Raw genomic sequence first — 20419 nt, 5'->3', positions numbered from 1 at the left:
AAAAGAAGACAAGGAAAAAAAAATTAAATTTAAAGTTCTCTCTTCTTATAAGGTTTTGCATAACAATGAATTTAGATTTCCATAAATACACTGTTCTGTGTGCAATGAATTATCTGTGAATTATGTGACAATTCTAAAGAAATTCCAAATGATATCTGTACATTAACTGCCAAAAGAGGTTAGGGAACAGTTTTTAAGAGTGAAAATAAGAGTCCTCTGTGGACCTACTGTATTATACAAATTCAAAGGAAACTAATAGTTTAATTATACAGTCCTAAAACAGGAAGCCAACAGCTTCCAGTGATTAACAAAGCAAGCTTGACAGAATCTTTGGATATTAGATCTTTAAAATGTTTTATTTTTTGCATGTTTTGAATAGTAAGCAGCAGAAAATCAAGAGAAAAACACCTTCAGGAGGTTTGCTGTGTTTTATAGTCCAATATTCACAACTGTTGTGGCCATTTTTCATGCTGCTGCAAAATGGCAGAACCAATCTTCTGGCAGATGACTGTCTTTGGCTCTGCAGAAACTTCTATCTCACATAAAAAGACAAGCACACACAACCTGAACATGTTCTCACTGGGGAGGGGAGGAGGGGAGAGATGAGAGAACCTTTTTATGTCCTGCGAGCAACAAATGATTTCTTTTCCTCAGGTCTGTCCAAAGGCAGAGTTCCATTGTGACTCTCCAGAATGCTGTCCTTTGTAAGTAATTTCAATGGCCTTGATAGACTCCTATGCATCACATTATTACTCAAAAACATGATTACCATTATACATATCTTTTATGTTTGTTCCCAAAATAGTGAAAGGTACTTCTTTATCTAAGTGAATCCTTTGGACATTGATTTGTGGTCATTTGGAATTAAAAATGTAGTTCCTTTAACGCTATTGCACACATAGTTATTTAATATGCTTCGAGTTTGTGGAAGTCTTTCATACCATCAAAATGCCTTTTTAAAAAATCTGTTCTGAATTCAGGAACAAAGTATATGTGTATTCTCATGTTTTAAAGTGAAGAATTATATTTAATTCTGCTGGTATGTGACACAGCCATCAACAATTCTGCAGCTTTTTCTTTCTTTCTTTCTTTCTTTCTTTTTTAATTGTCTTCACTAAACCCTTTGGGAATACAATGGCTTAGGTCACAACATGAAACATCATGCTAATTAAAGTGCTAATTAACTGGTATAAGAAATAAATTGCATGAAATAGACTGTTGTATTACTTTGTTTTAACTTTTGTGTCATTTCAACTTGGTAACTACTAATTTAGAATCTTCTAATCATGCTCTTTAATCCAAATGTTAATCTCAAATGACAAGAGCACACAGTTACTAAGCAGTAGTGCAAGATACATATTGCATTTCTTCCTAGTATTAAAGTGGGCTATTGAAAGATAAAAAGGTTCTGTGTTTGCATTCTCCTAGGTATTAATTTGAATACAATCACTCTTAAAGTAGGACTAATTGGAAGTAAGCCTCATAAACATTTTCACAAACTTCTCAATCTAAATAGCAAGGCATTTATGTGACTGTTCATCAAAGGATTTTTATTTAAAAGGCCCACGTGATAAATTTGATTGTATCCTTAATATTACCAGTGTCTTTCTTAACATGTAATTTTTATCAATTACGTAACTTTAACAATCAGGTTTCAATTTGGGGTTGAAAAAGTGGCATACATTTTTATGTAATAAGTACGCAGGGTTTTCTAAAAGTCAACCAGCAGAATGTTAGAATACTGTACCCACTCGAAATGTATTATCAGGAGGCAGCCAGTTTCTGATCTTTCTGGAATGCACATACCAAACGTCTGCTTCTTTCATAAGTCTGACACATAGGGGAGAAAAAAACCCACGCTGACCCGCCTGTAACAGCTAGACACACAGAAAAGAAAGATTAGAGACCTGGATCCCCCTCAGTTCCTACTGAGATAGAATTTTCACTGACACAATTGAGCAGTAGCAATTAGAAAACAGACTGAGCTGTACCTGATCTCAGAGCTCCAATCTCTTAAAATTGGAAATGTTAATTTTTCCCCTAACTTCGAACCATATAGGCTAAGACATTCATTTTGAATCACCATTATTTTAACTCTTCATTGGAACTTCAATAAAAAAAAGCAGCATAAGATAGATCATTGTGGTGGTATTAGCATCCATAAAAATAGAGTAGCCAGCCCTTTCATAAAATCTGTAAAAATTATTGACGCTTGTCATCTAATGAAAATCTGAAGTTGATTTTGTTTCTTTTCTGATGCTCAGTTGCTAAACTGTGATATGAAGTTAAAATATAACTTTCTCATATTTTCACACATGATACTATGTATCCCAAGACCAGAGAGCCATTTCTGAGAGCAACATATTCCAGTCACAATTATTAATCAATATATTTCTTTCAAAAAGTAGTTTCAAACAAGCAAAACTGAACATTCTCAATGGTTGCTCATTTTATCTTCTCCAAAATACTCTTGGTTAACTATTTCCAATGAAAGCCACTGACTTTTCAGATATTAAATGTTATCCAGTTCAATTGAGCAAGCATTTTTGTTTCTGTTCATACACTGAAATCTTATCACTTAATAAACACAGCACATTTCCTATTTAATGAAAAACTTTTGAAATAAAATCCTCATCAAGGATAATAGACACATTAAATATTTGCAAAGAATAACAACTACCTATTTGTGAATTGGTTATCATAATCAGCATTATCTTTTTATGATAATATGATAATTTATAATTCTCAGGTTTCACGATTCTTATGCTACTAATAGTCGGAGGAACTTGTATATACCCTTATGACTGTGGATAAAGTGATTTTCAAAAATTATTCTTTGACCTTTTTGGAAACTTTCATCATCGGTTTGTGACAGAGATTTGATTTTGGCTTTCAGAGTTTCCTCTCACTTGTCTATGCCTGAAAAAAATTACAGCTCACAGAGCTACAAGATTTGAATTATATTTGAATTATAGCAGACCAGAAACTGGAGAACTTTTATCTGCTGAATTTTGCTGAGTTTCACACAACAGCATATAGAGAATATTGAAAGATCAGGGTTATCTTTTCCATAGGCATTTCACCTTTTGACAATGACATTGGGTTTATTTTGGCCCATGAGCATCTAAGTCAGCAACTACTACACTCTAGTCATATGTTAAATATAGAAATAACAATAAGAAAATTAATAATTGCTGACATTTATTGAATTCTTCTTATGCTGGTCACACATAGCCTGGATTAATCTAATCAACAGTCATAACTGATTTATAAGGTAAATAGTAAATATTGTTAATAACTTCATATAAATTATGAAGAAATGGAGGCAGTAAGATGTAATTTGTCCAAAGTTCACTCAACTTGTAAATGTATGAACCACATTTCAATCCCAAGCAGGCTGAATTCCAGACCCTGCACTCTTAATCACTATGATATTCTGCCATTTAGCACACTACATTGTAACAACTAGCCTGCATGGATGACTGTGTCCCCATTAGGCTGTGAACTCTCCCTGTTCAAAGAATGCAGTTGCTATTTTCTTCATTCCATATGGGTTCCAGCGGCAAGATACTCATTTTCAAAATGCTTTTTGACACAAATACTACATATGTACAGGAACATATGTTAAGCCTACAAAGCGGGTAAATTGGAAAAGAATTTCCCTTTTTTTTCTGTCTACTTTATTTATTTATTTATTGTTTTTGGAGTTTTCTTGAGACAAGGTCTCTCTCTGTCATTCTTGCTGGAGTGCAGTGCCGTGAACACAGGTCACTGCAGCCTTGACCTCTCAGGCTCAAGCAATCCTCCCACCTCAGCCTCCTGAGATCTGGGACTACAGGCACGTGCCACCACACCCAGCTAATTTTGTTTTTCACTTTTTGTAGAGATGAGGTCTTACTATGTTACCCAGGCTGGTCTTGAACTCTGAACCTGAATTGATCCTCTCACCTTGGCCTCCCAAAGTCTGAGATGACATGCATGAACCACCAAGGCCAGCCCTGTCTATGATATTTAAAGCAGTTTTTTTTTGTTTTTTTTTTCTTTTTCTTAGACATGTCTCGCCCAGGCTGGAGTGCGGTGGCACGATCTAAGGTCACTGCAAGCTCCGCCTCCCGGGTTCACGCCATTCTCCTGCCTCGGCCTCCCAAGTCTGGGACTACAGGCGCCCACCACCATGCCCGGCTAATTTTTTGTATTTTTAGTAGAGAGAGGGTTTCACCCTGTTAGCCAGTATGGTCTCCATCTCCTGACCTCGTGATCCGCCTGCCTCGGCCTCCCAAAGTGCTGGGATTACAGGCGTGAGTCACCGCACATGGCCTAAAGCAGATCTTCTATATCAGATTTCATCTTCACCCAACATTTCTGTATGCTAGAACTTCTGAGTACCTCTGCCATCTAAGTCATGCAAGTTGAATCCATCAAGCTACTGGATATGTGATTTAAGGAACCACAAAATTCCTCTCTGCATCTCTACATAGTTCCCGATTTATTAATTACTATTTGGCATCAAAGCTCTGAGGCCCGCCTGTTGAGTGTGACCTCTGAACTCAAAGTCCAGTTCCACTTCCTACTAGTTCTGTAGCTTTACAAGTTACTGAAACTCTGGGTCTCACTTCCCTCATCTGCAAGATGGGTGTCATGAAAATAATAGTATCTGCTTCAGGAGGTTAATAAGAATATTAAGAGAGCAATTAATATATCGCCTCTACAGAGTTGACTCTGTAACTTAAGTTTATAAAATCATCAAGGAAGTATTAGAATCAGTTCAACTAAACTATATTTACCAAAACAGGGAAGTGAAATAATAGCATTCAAAAAAAATAAATAAATAACAAGAACTAAAACCAAAAGCGAGGTTTTGATCCTTAATAGCATATTTTAGATTTTGTTTTATATTTTAGTGACATTTTTATTCATGTGAATCCACATCTAATGATGGATTCTGCACATAAGTTTTCAATTGGCGATTCTCATTCACAGCTGCTCTTCTGCTGTAGATAGCCATTTTCCTTGAGCCAAGTTTAGTCTTCCTTTTTTTCCCCCAAAATAGAGGCAAGAGGAAAGGGTAGAAGGTTTATTTAGAAACAGGGGGACATAAGAGAGATTTGGTAGGTGCAAGTCTGCAAGTCTCTCATCTAATCTTCTAAGGAAAATGAATTAATGGGACAAAATTAAATATCATTATCTCAGTTTCATCAATGGCCAGAAATTCACCTAAATAAAAAAATTCAGTGTGACCAGTGCTCTAAATAAGGATTCCTGAAGATTATCCATGACACCTTTGGGATTATGAAAGTGACACTATTTTGCAAGTCAGCATTGCTGCAAAGAAGGAAAAAAAAACCCCTCTATATATGCTTTCATTTTGCTTCCTACTGGTTCCCTGACCTTTCACAGTTGGAGTAGTAGCAGGAAACTAAAATAAAAGCACTATTTTCTGTGTGAGGCACTTTGCAAGTAAACATTAATCGTGAAATTATAAGTCACAAGACTTCTCTGCCTGTTGCTTCTTCTAAAGCAGAGAATTACTATTAGATGAAAGAGCCTACAGCAATAAACATCAGGGGCTAGTGTTTCCTTCTCCTCTGAACTCAATCAGGCTGATCCAAGTCCAGAAATGCCTTTGAAGTCAAGGAGACCTTCATGTGCTGATCAATCCTTGCAGGGGTAAAGAGCAAGAAAAACTGGTTCTTGCACTTTAATATTCTGCCAGGCAATGCATTCAACTCAATGCGGAACAAAAAGGTTTCCTCTGTTACAAATTGAGTGATTTTCTACTTGGGTACTGCTTGCTACAATTAGCTTAGGTGGGGACCTATCGATCCTAGAACACGATAACTTATACCTCAGTACATATTTCCATTAGGTTAAACTAATGGTGAGGTAGCAACAACCGTCAATTCATACTGTCTCTTGGTCTTGTGCTTGGGGTCAATTTAAGTGGAAACCAACATGTGATTCTCTTAATATGACCGATCAATATTGATTATAAGGTGACGAATATTAAGTATCTGTTTGAAACATTTCTAAGTTACCAAAACCTTTGAAGTTAATAATTAAAATGATCTTAAAATCGATAGTGTATTCCAAAACCCAATTGAAAAGCCCGAATACCCGTGAACTCATAAAATGTATCCCTCATGTCTGCCTATTTAGTGGCACAGCAAAATTTGACATCTAGACTTCTGACTTGTTCAGAGTGCTTTTCTTCACAGTCTCATAATTAGCTCAGTCAAATCTTTTTATCTTAAGTGTCTAAGATAAACTGTTTTCTCTCCAATCGTAAAGCTGTAGAGAGTGTATTCCCAAAGCCAGCAATATGAACCTATTTTATGTCCCATTATGTTTTAAGAGACTGTTAAAATAGGAAATATACGCATTTTATAAAGTAGCTTTTTTATTATTTTGGTCACAAAAAATATTCAATACAATAGAATTATACAGTTTGTTGACTTATAATTTATTATAGTAGCATAAATAAGGACAAAAATCCCTGTAATATTATAGATAGGGTACCAACTGCAGTTGATTGTCACATAGAAAGAAGAGGTAAAAATTTGAACTATAAAGTTAATTGGCAAGATAAAAAGACATGAGTACAAATTGCAGAGAACAACAGTTTCAAAATTATTATGGCACATGATGACTACAAAAAATATGTCAATCTGTTTTAAATATTCACTACCTTATTTATGTTAATATATGATTACATGTTATATAACTCAGGTTGAAGGAAAGTGGGGGAAAAGCACATGTAACTTATTGGTAGAATTAAAATGTTATAGTTAGAGCATAGATTATTTCCCTATTCTTTTCTACAGTAGCACCCATGATTCACATCCTGCCGCTATTTGAAACAGCCTGAAGGAGGACACTATGAATTTCCAACTGTCTGCAGACTCATTTCACATGAGCCTACTCTCATTATTTTCAGCCATTGGTATCATCTTAATTTAAATAGCTCAATTGCATTAAATATTATATTTAATTGGCAAATTGTTGAAGTAGTCCATTCTATTTTAAAAGTGCCTCCTTTGTGAACAATAATCTTTAATAATGATAACAGAATGGCTTAAGACAGTTTACTCTACCTCTTTACATTCTAGGTAACAAACCAAAGTGCAAATGCTAATCATTAAATTTTACCACCTTCCACTTATACACACACACACACGCAAATGCATACACATACCCTCACACCCATACAAAAATTAGACTTTATATTTATACAGTATCTTCAATTGAGCAAGTAACTGTAATGCAAAGAGGTTCTTCCAGCATGCAACTCATCGTCAATAAATTAAAAAAGGCCCTCCTCTGCATATATAAATGCATAGGACCACAAATTTAAAAGGACAGTTTCCTATTGATATAATGGCCATACACTCTTTGAACACTTACATAGTTAACCCTAAATTCAGTTGGAAACTGTGTAAAATGTCTGTGAGATACACTGTGACCTATATTCTGCTTTTACACCATCATAAATTGTGTTTCAACTAGTGTAATAATGACCTAAATTTTATTTCCTCTCATGTTCACTAGATTCTCACTTTCCCTGATTGGCAATAGTATTTCTTCTTAATGCCTTATTAAATAGCATTGAATTGTCTAATTTTCTCGGATTTCACTCCTGAGGTATACATTTCCATTTTCTTTGTTGATCTAGCACAGGCTCAGGTGATTTCTATATAATGCATCCAATTAGTTCAAACAAGGCAAATGAAATCACATATATACTAATCTCCACATTATTAACTATAAACAGTAACAAGATACATATCTGCACTCTTTGCTTGAGTCCATTCAAGTGCAAACTGAAGAAAAAGAATTTCCTGTTCTTCTTTTCATACTCCTGAGTATGGCGGTATCTGATTCTGTTTCTCCACAGTAATTGATAAGATTGCAAAACCTCTCTCACATCCCTCCTTTATTCCATATTGAGAGCTTGATTTTTTTCACTTGTTTGCAAAGCGCAGTTTGATTCCATTTTGCAGAGATCTTACTTTAAAGCTTTTTTTGTTTGTTTTCTTCAAAATCAAAGCTTCATTTTAATCAGTTAGTGATCCTGCCCCTTGGGAATCGATTTCTTTTTACACAAGACAAATCCAGGTCTATTAGGATCCAACATATTGAGTTGGAACACTGCATGTATTTCACTTACGAGCACATACATTCATTTTACACGATTCCTCAATGTGGCCAGAGGGGTTCGTGGTCTGCAATGTATCCACCTATAAAAAATACAAAAATATATGTCTGCTTTACAGGGATGTGAGTAGGGTTTTGCCAGCCTAGTTCCAAAGCTTGGACTGCACGTCTTGGCTGATAGTATTCTTTCCTTCTTTAAGATGTATTTGCAGTAGCCATAACCTCTTTCAGAAGCCATAGAGACATAACAGTCCTCACTACAATGAACAGCCCTGGGGCATCCAAATCAATACAGCTGGCTAATCTCAAGGATGCTATCTCTGACAAGAGATGTTTGCATGGTATAAGAAACATTGCATCTAGTGTGTTTCAGAGTTCAAGCTTTTCAAGGCTATGAAATGTCAAAAGAAGAGGGGCTGGGGAAGTGTTTTTTGCTTTATTTATATTACAAATACAAACAAGAATGAAATGGTAACTTTGCTGTCATTGCTTTCACAACTTGCACATCCCTAAGATCTCAGAGATATGAGCTGGATCTGAATGTTCACACCCTTCCAAGTAGCTCTAGTCTCTTAATGCAATCATTAGATAGCTTACTTTCTCTATAGAAATCGGGTCAAGTTATATATGCTATCAACAAATGGCCTGCTGATTCTCTGGTCAAGGATGAATTGCTCCCCTCTTCAAAGTCATGACTGTAAAAGGGCAATTTTTCCCAACTTTGTTTCTAGTTTGGAAAAATAAAGTTATGATAAAAACTCCTTCAAAATATTTTGGTGCTAATGTCAGTTTTAAATAGTGTTAAATATTTCTCTGAACTTGTGCCTGACCAACAGGCCAATTTCTACTTTCAGTGCTAGAAAGTACACAAAGTGTCTTTTTCCAATTCGGTGGTGGTGCAATTGATGTCAGTAAAATCTTAGTAAGTCTGAATATTGCCAAAAAATAAAAAATAAATCACTTTCATAGAGTAAACATGGTACATTTCATTGCCCAAAGTACTTATTTTTAAGAATGAGGATAAGTAGAAGAGAAATATTCCAGTTGATTTCCAATGTAAGAATGCATCAGCACACCAGAGTCAAAGTAAAAAAGAAATTAATGACTTATTTCACTGAATGTTGGACCAACTTATTTGTGAAAGTAAATGGTGTAATAAAACAAGTAATGACTAACTTTAAAATTAATCGTTTAAAGAAAATAAAATGTATTAAAATGCTCTGACAGTATATTATCAATATTAGCTGCATAAATTTAAGCAGCATTAAAATATGTCTCAATTTTAAAATGTAAATGTTATCTTCTTCTAGAAATAGAAACAATATCTTTTTGTTTCTCGAGCAGCTTTGAAAAGTAATACATATGGGGATATTCAGGCTAAGTACATAAAGCAGAACACATTTATCAAGGCATCTATGATAAGGGAATGTTTATGACTTAAATTTTTAGTTTCAGATAGTTCACCTTATTTTACACAAACCATATCACTGCACATTTAATTTTAAAACTCCTTATACATAGATGAAAGCTAAATATTTCAAACTTTCTGATATTGTGTGTTATTTACTAACCAACTAAAACTACATTAAAGTAATGTATACCAGGACCACATTAGATTTTCCTATTATGCATTTTTCCTATATATGATATAATTCCATAGCGGTTATCAACTATTTAACTATTTTTGTGAAGTTATTCATTCAATTATCACATTCTATACAAGGCTACGATGTGGTCTATGAAGGCAAATATCATGTACTTAATGTTTCTTTTCAGTGTTGGCACATTGTTGGTAGCCCTGAAAATTGGATTAATGAATAAATGCATATTTGGAAATAACCAATTAGGGAAATCATATTACTTGTTATATCATAGTATCACATATATAATTTTAATATTTTGAAATCATATGGTTACCTTTGACTTTCTATTGTTTCTCATATTTTAGATTATGGAATACACCTCTTTCAAACTATAGTAAATGCTCTTTATTTTACTGGCATCCCATTTTGCCCCCTTTGTTTCCCATCTCTCTCTTAAATTTAGTCTAACAACCTAAAATTTCATTAAGCTTCTCTTGTTAATTCTTCTCCTATAATAGTATTTCTCTTCTTTTCTTAAGGGAAGGATACTATGTAACATTTTATGCAAGGTTGTAAATAAATGAATAAATAAGTAAAGCAATTTTTTTAAAAATATAGGAAATTATAGGTGTCAAGTGTTTTAATTTTTATCTTCAGGACTTGATTTACACTTTTAACTTAAAAGCATCCCCAGGAATATAATGCATTTAAATATTATATTAATCATATTGCTATGCAGCATAATGAAGTCCACTTATTAAAATGTTATTGAGGAACAGAAACTCTCTCATTTCGTAGGTTAACTACATAAGAGCAGGCTTCTATTTTTGTGATTTAAGCTGTGATGTGCTGAACAAATGCAATGGTGTACTAATACTCACCTGTCACTAAAGCAAAAAGAAATAGGTTCTTTTCTCACCATTAAAGATTAACGTTTAGAAACAAAAAGTGCCTATCTTGAATCACTTATTGAGTTTATACACAACTACTTAGGAATCACCATTCTGAAAACTGTCTTTGGTGAGGGTCAGAGTAGAAATGGATGTTACCAGGATGTGTTGGTTTTGATTTGAATCAGCTAATTAAAATGGCCCTAGAAGCAATTTTCAGATCACAGACACTGAGGAGATAGGCTCTAGTAAATCAGACCAAACCAATCTTTCAGTCAGGTCCAATTCAGCTGAAGTTGTATAGACACGGCCTTTGTCTTTGCCTTTCAACCTTTCTCCTGGATTTGTTCTATCACCTAGGCAACAAGTCACACACACACACACACACACACACACACGGAGATGAAACCACATCATTCCTTCATGCTTTCTACAAGGTTATCTCTGTGTCTCACTCAGTCCATTTCCTACCCCAGAGACTAAATTAAGCTGCAAACTTTACTTAAAAAAAAAAAAAAAAAAAAAAACAGTAAAATGTTAACTTATATAAAAGCTATATTCTTTACCTTCTCTAGACCTCCCTGGCAAACCATAGGTAACTAGTGCTAGGAGAAGAAAACTGAATTATGCAGAGAATCGGAAAAGGACTCAGACCTGGGTACAAGAACACACTGAACACCCACACATAGGAATAAACCTGTCCTTTATGATCTTGAAAAACTTCAAAACAACCAACAGGGAAATATGTATATTTTAAAAGAAACAGATGTCTATTTTTCTTCTTATGTTTATTAGGTATGCTTCAATACTAAATCATGCACTATATAATTGGTGTAGATTCAGTACAAGTATCTGTTGAATGTGTTTGCATATAATTGGCAATATCTATAATGAGTTCATGAATATTCATTATCTTTTTCCTTGTCTAATGTTCAAATCTAGGGAAAAATAAAAAGTATGATATAAAATGCAGAGTATGGTCCATGACCCAGAAATCAAATTGATGTTAGTTTCCACAGTCTAGGAAAAGGAAGTTGACGTTGCGTAATACAGGAGCTGAACCATTTGTTAAGAATAACCAATGCTATTATTAACACTGAAAAGTTTATCTGGTTTTTTTGTTTGTTTGTTTGTTTGTTTGTTTTGAATACTAGAAAACCATTTGAAATGAAAGCCAGGACATAGAGTGAACATGGGATTTAAGAAAGTGGAGGACTATGAGAAGGACAATTCTGGATGGTATTTTGGTATTTTACTTTCTTCTGATTTATCCAAGTAATATATCAAAAACCATAAATGATAATAATTATTCATTACAGTGACACTTGTATAGATGTTGATGGGGCTCAAGAAACACCACCCCAAAATATGGTACCTTGGCATTTGAGAAAACAGCAGGAGCAGTAAAGCCAACTCTCACCTACCCCTTGCCCTTCTCCCTTGAAGCAGGTCATAAGACTCTCATTTGAGAGGTGCCCTCCACATTCCCGGAGGAAAGGAACATCCTCATCTTTGAAGACACAGTGCCACAAAGAAGAATCTGAACAAACAGGCCTTGCTAAGTTCCCCTCTGTTTATAGACATTAAATCACACCTCTTTTGTCCAATCATGCTCTTCTATGACTACCCACCTGTTCATCAAACCCAAACATTAAAAACATATGTTTACTTACTTCTTTGGGTCTTCATTTTTTAATGAGGACTCCCATGGCATGGAAAACTTATATTAAATATAAGTTTCATGCTTTGCTGTTATTATTCTATCTCTTGTTATAGGTGTCTCAGCTATGAATCTAGCAATGGGTAATAAAAAGAAATATTTTCTCTCCTACAATGTTTATTACAAGATTGCATTTAACTATCTAATTTAACCTCAAAAAGTCCTTGTAAAGTAGGAACCATATTTTTCTCATTTTACACTTGAAACAGAAGCTCAGAGAGTTTAATCTCCTTATATAAAATCACACAGGTAAGTGGTAGAATTAGGGTTCATATCAGACAGAGTCCCTTTACATTATGTTGCCTCATATTTATTTTTTTAAATCCAAGTTCAAATCTTTTAAAAATAGACAGCAAAGTTATCATTGTAGTATCTCCATTTTTGGCACCGTTTAAGAAAAAATAAGCAAACTTATACAAGTTTGCTAAACTAATATGAACAAAAGTGTTAAGAAACTCAGTTCTAGAAACTTCCATATATATCATATTCTTTCATGATTATTTAAATTCACAAATATATAAAGATTCTATCATAATTATTTAAATAGATGCATACCTAAGAAGCAACTTCTACATACCTGAAAGTTGTCTAAACTGCAACAAGTAAAGAAAAAGAATTAAAAGATTCATTCTATCCAATCAAAGAAAGGGAGGTCTATACCCATTTACGTATGTGATAGTACACACACACACACAAAGGCCATTAGCAACTGTTTGAACTATACTCTTAAAAATAAGTATTTCAGTCTGTGAGTCAACCACTGATTAGCTACGTAAGAAAAGGAGACAGAGGCCAGGCGTGGTGGCCCAGGCTTGTAATCCCAGCACTTTGGGAGGATGAGGCGGGTGGATCACCTGAGGTCAGGAGTTCAAGACAAGCCTGCCCAGTATGGAAAAACCCCATCTCTACTAAAAATACAAAATTAGCCGGGCATGGTGGCACATGCCTGTAATCCCAGGTACTTGGCAGGCTGAGGCAGGAGAATCGCTTGAACCTGGGAGGCAGAGGTTGTGGTCAGCCTAGATTGCACCATTGCACTCCAGCCTGGGCAACAAGAGCGAAACTCCGCCTCAAAATAAATAAATAAATAAATAAAATTAAAAAAAAGAAAAGAAAAGGAGAGAAAAGGAGACAGGAGATAGAAAATGTTATACGAATTCCTCATCATGGATACTTGGGCCCTGACTTCAGAGTATAAATGATTTGGGAACTTACAAAAGAATGCCTTGGGGCCGGGAGCGGTGGCTCAGGCCTATAATCCCAGCACTTTGGGAGGCTGAGGTGGGTGGATCACGAGGTCTGAAGATCGAGACTATCCTGGCTAACACGGTGAAACCCCGTCTCTACTAAAAATACAGAAAAAATGTGCCGGGCGTGGTGGCGGGCACCTGTAGTCCCAGCTACTCCGGAGACGGAGGCAGGAGAATGGCGTGAACCCGGGAGGCGGAGCTTGCAGTGAGCCGAGATGGCGCCACTGCACTCCAGCCTGGGCGACAGAGTGAGACTCCGTTTCTAAAAAAAAAAAAAAAAGAAGAATGCCTTGGGTTGGATAGCCAAGCAATCAATGTTTCCTGACTGAATGATTGTTAAAATCATGGAATCTCAGGATTTATTAGAAAGAATACCATATGTTATGTATAAGTTCAGTCATGTAAGAGGCATGGAAGGAAATACAGTCCCGGTTCTGAGGAAACTTTTATTTATCTTTTGAAATGGTAAAACTATTTCCTATAGTTTCACTTACTTGGCTCTTTCATTTTTCTCTCCAAGGTTACAATCTGCTTATATGCACAAAGTTGACAAGGTGAGGTCAGAAAACAGTGAGAGTATTTAGTTTCCCTTCCTAAACCAGAGATTTCCTTAATTCCACTCAACTCTATCATGAGCTGTTTTTCCTATATTTTCTACTTAGTTGAAGGCTACATATAATAGAATCGAGTATAATAAGAGAAAACAACAAATGTAACAAAGCTGTTCTGAACATCCTCAATTAGACATACACAGACAAATTAATTCAATAACTATCAAAAGACAGAGTATTCAAATAAAACAACTATTTGTCAAGAAAATGCTAATGCAATTAAGTATGTAAAGATTGGTGCTCTAGAAGAGCCTATTCTTCAATGTTAAATCATCTTTCTCTTTATTGTTTTTATAAAAACAACCATTTTATTTGTTTCCTTTTTTTTTGTTTGTTTGTTTGTTTGTTTTTTAATGACAGAGTCTTGCTCTGTCACCCAGGCTGGAGTGCAGTGGCACAATCTCAGCCAACTGCAACTTCTGCCTCCTGTATTCAAGCGATTCTCCTGTCTGTCTCCTGAGTAGCTGGGATTACAGGCATGTGCCACCACGCCCAGCTACTTTTTGTTTTTTTAGTAAAGACGGGGATTTCGCCATGTTGGTCAGGCTGATCTCAAACTCCTGATCTCAGTTGATCCACCTGCCTCAACCTCCCAAAGTGCTAGGATTACAGGCATGAGCCGCCCCACCTGGCCAGAAAACAATGATTTAAAAAAAAACACCCTTTCTAAATCAGGGAAGGATGGAGATTACTACAAATAGACCATACCACTATGCACTATGTAAGTAAAACATTAGACCAGATCCCAGCTTTAGAGCTCTAATTACATTTGGCCAAGGTTAAGATTTAATGCATTTCCATTCTGAAGGCTCACAATAAAAATGTAAAATGGCACAAACTTAAACTATCATCATTATCCTCTTCAGGCCATAAAACTGGCCACCTTTGGAAACAAAAGCAGTATTGGCTGGTATTCATGTGCCAAGGCTGCCTGAGAGAAACAGAGGCTAGATGCTAATGAGAAGATGAAGTGAATAGCAAGTTTGGCTGTCCTTAAATGACACTTAAATTGCAATCATGTGCCTGAAAAATTGAGAGCTACTTGGGGAGCCTTGAACACCCACAGAGAAGAGTAGAAAAATACAAAGTATTTCCAGGTGATGGATAAACCCAGTAAGTTTGATCTACAAACAAGCAAATTAAGTAAATGCCCAAGGAATTAATTGAGACTTGAATTTGTAAATGTGAGAAAGGACAAAATTAGAAATTCCAAATAGTTTCCTCTTTATGAAAAATATGTTAAAATTCTAAGAATTGGCACAGTGATTATATATGATCCCTTTGGTTGATAATAGATGAATTTCTAAGCTGAATATAATTCTCTTTTAATATGATTTGTGGTTTACCAGCTTCAAAAATCTGTGCTTTCTGATCATTAGAAAGTTCTAGAAATGTTTTTGGAAACACTTTTTGTAAACACTAAGACACTAATTTAAGGATTGATGTGAACATATTTAAATATTGATTTTGGTACACAGAAAGACGTTACATTACTATTTAATGTAGAAATACAATTTCAGAAATGAGGAGACCAGGGACTGGGCCCAGTGGCTCTTGCCTGTAATCCCAGCACTTTAGGAGGCGGAGGAGGGCAGATTGCCTGAGCGCAGGAGTTTGAGACCAGCCTAGGCAACATGGCAAAACCCCGTCTCTACTAAAAACACAAAAAAACAGTCGGGTGTGGTGGTGAGCGCCTGAAATAATCTCAGCTACTCAGGAGGCTGAGGCAGGAGAATCGCTTCAATCCGAGAGGCAGAGGTTGCAGTGAGCAGGGATTGCAACACTGCACTCCATCCTGGACGACACAGAGGGAGACTTCGTCTCCATTAAAACAAACAAACAAAAAATGGAGTAAGGAGGCCACTTGGAATCATTCTTTACCAGATTATTTACTTTACTAGTGATAATGCTGAAACCCAGAGAGGTGACAGGACATGCTCAATATAACATTGCAGACCTTAGATTAAAAGCAAATGTATTCACTCTCAATTCAGTTCTTTATTTCCACTTAAATTATGAGAATTATATCACAAAGACGTTGAAGATTTGGGGATGAGATTAAACAAAGATTAAGTGTCTCTAATTCCAGTACAACACAGTTGTGAAATGCAGGAAAGATAAGTTACATTGGTATCCCTTTAGTTTATAGCAAATTTTGCATTAATAATGTCAGTTGGTTCATCAGAAAGAGTAAACAGCAATGCAAAAATCCCAGCAAAATGTGTTAAATACCAAAAAAAATTCTTTGTAGTAAAGTTTCTGTGTGATGTGAGATGAATTTGCAGAATCTCCTTTTATTTTTGAAGAGTTGGAAAACAATCATAAAATATAATAAAAGTTACTTTAAGTTAAGTTTTGTCATAGTTTCATTTTAAATTTTGGGGGGATGGTTCCAATCAATATGACATATAATTTTAATATGCATATTGTATGAAAAGGACTGAAAATCTTACACTTCAAAATAGATCATAAGTCTTAAAATGCTTAATTACAAGGCAATATGGTGTTTCTCAACAGAACAAAAAAAAAGATTACATGCTTCTCTTTTGCTCTTTTGTCTTATAAGTGCAGTGTGATGTATTAGTTTAATTAAAGTCTACCAAATTATCATAAAGATTTTATGTGCTGCAAATAATTGGCTTTTTGTTCTCTGCTCACTTTTTGTTAATAGAAGCAGAATTTATTTTTAGTGATACTTCGTATAAGATACCAGAACGCTACAGGGAAGAAAGGCAAATGAGGTGTCTAATGAAGTGACCTTTGGCATCTTGGACTGGAAATAAAATGAAGTCTGCACTAATGCAATGAAAAAGTCAATGTTTCCAAAGGGTTAAAAGGATAGAGCATATTATGGCTCAAAGCCAAACTGCACCAAGAATCTTTCCATATATAAAAATGACAATCCTATTAATATGAAAAGCTGATAGGCTCTAAAATTAAGTAAAATGTACAAGCAGATAAGATTTTTTAAATGTATACTAGAACGAATCAATCGTTTTATGTGAAAGATTTAGGTTGTAATTCAGATAGAGTTATACTACCAGGTACCTCTTTAGTAATAGGCAAATATAGCACACAGGTGAACATAGAATTAATAAATCTAACATAGTAAATGAACGTTATTTCAGAAAGTAACAGTACTAACATAACCACTCTTACTAAAGGTGAGTGGGAACAAATTATAATTAAAATATACAAGCATTTACATGGCACTGCTATTTCTAACAGTAATATAATAAAAACTGAGAATAACCTCGGAACTTGAAATCAGCCCACTGATTATAGAATCTGAAAGTCAGAAACTACCAGTGACTCCCATAAAGTGTGATTCTAAAGCACTTTACATAATATTCATAGGACATAAATGATAATCAGCAGTGCTTCTTTTGTTAAAATTATGTGATCACCACTCATTTACTATTGCCTTGAAAGAAGCATAATGTATGTATTACAGGATTCCTGAAATGTTTGCGCTTTAAATTCATCCCCTGAATTACTTTTTAAAAAATTTCTGCTGTTATTCTTGGCATCAAAACATGTTAAGAATTTCAATTAGTGATACTAAGATTCTACTGAGAGTTTATAAGGTTTCAGGCTGACGTGCCAGGTCTCTAGGAAGTAGATACTATCCAGTGACCATATTTTACAAAGAAGGAACTCAGTAACTGAGAAATTAACTTTCCCCAAATCACAGATCTAAAATGGCAGTATTGAAATTTTAAGCACAGGAAGTCTCATTCTAGTCTTTGTTCTCTTAAGTAGACTACACTCTACTGCCTCTCCAATTAGTGATTACATTGTTCTTAAAAGCAAGTTAGTTCACACTTGCTGTATCTTTTCAAACGTACCTCAACAACACTTTTCGGGTAGAGAATATTACTGGGATTTTTAATATATCCATAAAAATTAGTATCTAGCTAACCTTAAGTTCTTAACTGAAACTCTCTCTCCTACTTACACACACACACCTCAAAATAATAATCATATTTCTGAAGAACAACCAATATGTGTACCTAATGATATACTCAGATGGTGTTAAGCCAATAGGTTTTCCTCATTTCTTAAAGGCACCACTTTGTTCTTGTAAAATCTTATGACCTCAAAAGCCAAACTAAAAATTAAGCCAAGAAAATGATAGTCTCCCCAACTCGTGATACATTTTTTTTCAATGATAATTCTCTCATTGGTTGTCTCTGAAGAAACAGTCTCAGGAAGGAATGTTCCTCAGTGAGTGCACATGCATATTTTGAACAGATATACTGGATTTACTTCATTTGTTTCAAGCCAAAGAGTGAAAGGGAATCTTTGACAAAACTGTCATCTTTAAAACATGGTGATATTTCATTTTCCCCTTCTGCACTATTTAGATTGCTTCGAACTGAAATGCTTCCAGCAGCTCCTATGTCCAATTTTTCAAAGTTGTCACTTCCTAGCAAATCTGCTTAAGCAAAATACTTATGTTGTTAGAAAACAGAACAAACATACATTATAGAATACATTCCATTCTTCTTTGCAGGTCAGAGTCTTATTCAAGAATGGGAACTTGGAAGAACATATGGAAATAAATTAGAAGATGACTATGATGGATTGGTTTAAGTCAATGAATGTGGTACACCTCTGATTAGTTTCCAAAGATACACTTGGACTTAGTTGAGTATTAGTTTTCCACTCAATAATCATACGATCAAAATGTTATTTTCAATGCATTCACCAAAGGTCATAAAATTTAAAAGAACAAATCCAGAGGAAAATGGGACAATGAAAGACGACCATGGTTACTCTTCCTTAGTTCATGTCTATAGCAGCTATTATAATGTACTTGTCAACATTTTATGTCTCAGAGGGAAATGAAAAATTGCCAAGCGTTACACTTGTAGACCTGTGGCCTTTCTGAAATGTGGACATCATAACTCATATCTTTTTTTTTTTTTTTTTTTTGCTATGGAGTTTCGCTCTGTTCCCCAGGCTGCAGTGCAGTGGTGCAATCTTGGCTTACTGCAGCCTCCGCCTCCCGAGTTCAAGCGATTCACCTGCCTCAGCCTCCCGAGTAGCTGGGATTACAAATACGCATCAACATGCCTGTCTAATTTTTGTGTTTTTAGTACAGATGGGGTTTCACCATGTTGACCTCAAACTCCTCACCTAGTGATCTGCCCGCCTCAGCCTCCCAAAGTGTTGGGATTACAAGCGTAAGTCACTGTGCCCATCTTATAAATCATATCTTATAATAGCTGAATGAGAGAAAGCACAACAGAAGCAAAATTCAAAATAATGATTGCAAGAATCAATTGTATGAAAGGAAACAAAACTTGTCATTCCTAAGCAACTTCCAAATGTAAGAATAAATACGTTTGAAAGGTTCAGTGATGCTGTCTTGAAATATTGCTCAATATCCTTAGCATAGAGTAACTTTCTGAATATATACACACACACTCACACACATACTCCAAGTTGTATATATTTAGATATACAATATTTATCATAGGTGGAACTTATTCCCCTCTATGCATGATTACATAATGCTTGCTGAAATTAATCTTTTCAAACTTGTGCCCTGAAAATTACCTAAGACTTACAATTCCTTCCATTACTTTTAAAAGCTAGTCATGTCTCAGCAAAAGCCAAGACTGCTTATGGTATACAATCTGAAACCCAATTCTCTCTCGGCACTTTAACAGTAGATCTGTCACCCTTTAACACCAGAAAATCAATACCCTGGAATGTCATGGTTCTCTGATGGCCCACAAAGTCAAGGCATGATCAATTTCAACTTCCTTACTAGACAGAAATAGACTTAGACAAATAAAAGATTCCATTCAAGTTAAATTCAATAAAACAAAAGAATAAAGGAAGAAGGAGTCAAAATTGTTAGAATTCAGTCCAACAAATTAACACTTAAAGCTAAATCAATTTTTTAAGCCAACTAAATTGCACACCTAGTCATAAGGTATGTATTATAACTTGTAAAAAGCATATGAATTACTCCAATCCATAGATTAAGAAATACTATCAATTAGGTATGTCTTCGTTACATTTGGTAATAAACAACATGAGAAGGATGGCGTCTGAGTTCTATACTATGTATGCCTAGAATGTAAGAACAGAATTCTTATATTTCTTGTCATAAACTGTATATCATACATAGAACAGTCCCTGATGCAGAGTAAGCCCTTAATAAATATCTGATTACTCTATGAAAAGTACTGCATACTTT

At 35.1% G+C, this 20419-nt stretch overlaps 1 protein-coding gene and 1 long non-coding RNA gene across 3 annotated transcripts in view; one reads left to right on the top strand and one right to left on the bottom strand.

The window, feature by feature from the left end:
* The window catches only part of PCDH7 (protocadherin 7), a 426461-nt gene that overhangs the window by 351236 nt on the left and 54806 nt on the right, over positions 1-20419 (bottom strand). The window lies entirely within an intron of this gene.
* Positions 657-18772, top strand: LOC112624791. The gene is made up of 3 exons (XR_003119474.1): positions 657-704; positions 11779-11871; positions 18722-18772. It is a non-coding gene; the product is annotated as an uncharacterized LOC112624791 (long non-coding RNA).

The sequence above is a fragment of the Theropithecus gelada genome, chromosome 5, assembly GCF_003255815.1.
Source record: "Theropithecus gelada isolate Dixy chromosome 5, Tgel_1.0, whole genome shotgun sequence".
Lineage (NCBI taxonomy): Eukaryota > Metazoa > Chordata > Mammalia > Primates > Cercopithecidae > Theropithecus > Theropithecus gelada.
Note: the sequence above shows the minus strand (reverse complement) of the source record. Positions and strands in the feature narration are given on the sequence as shown.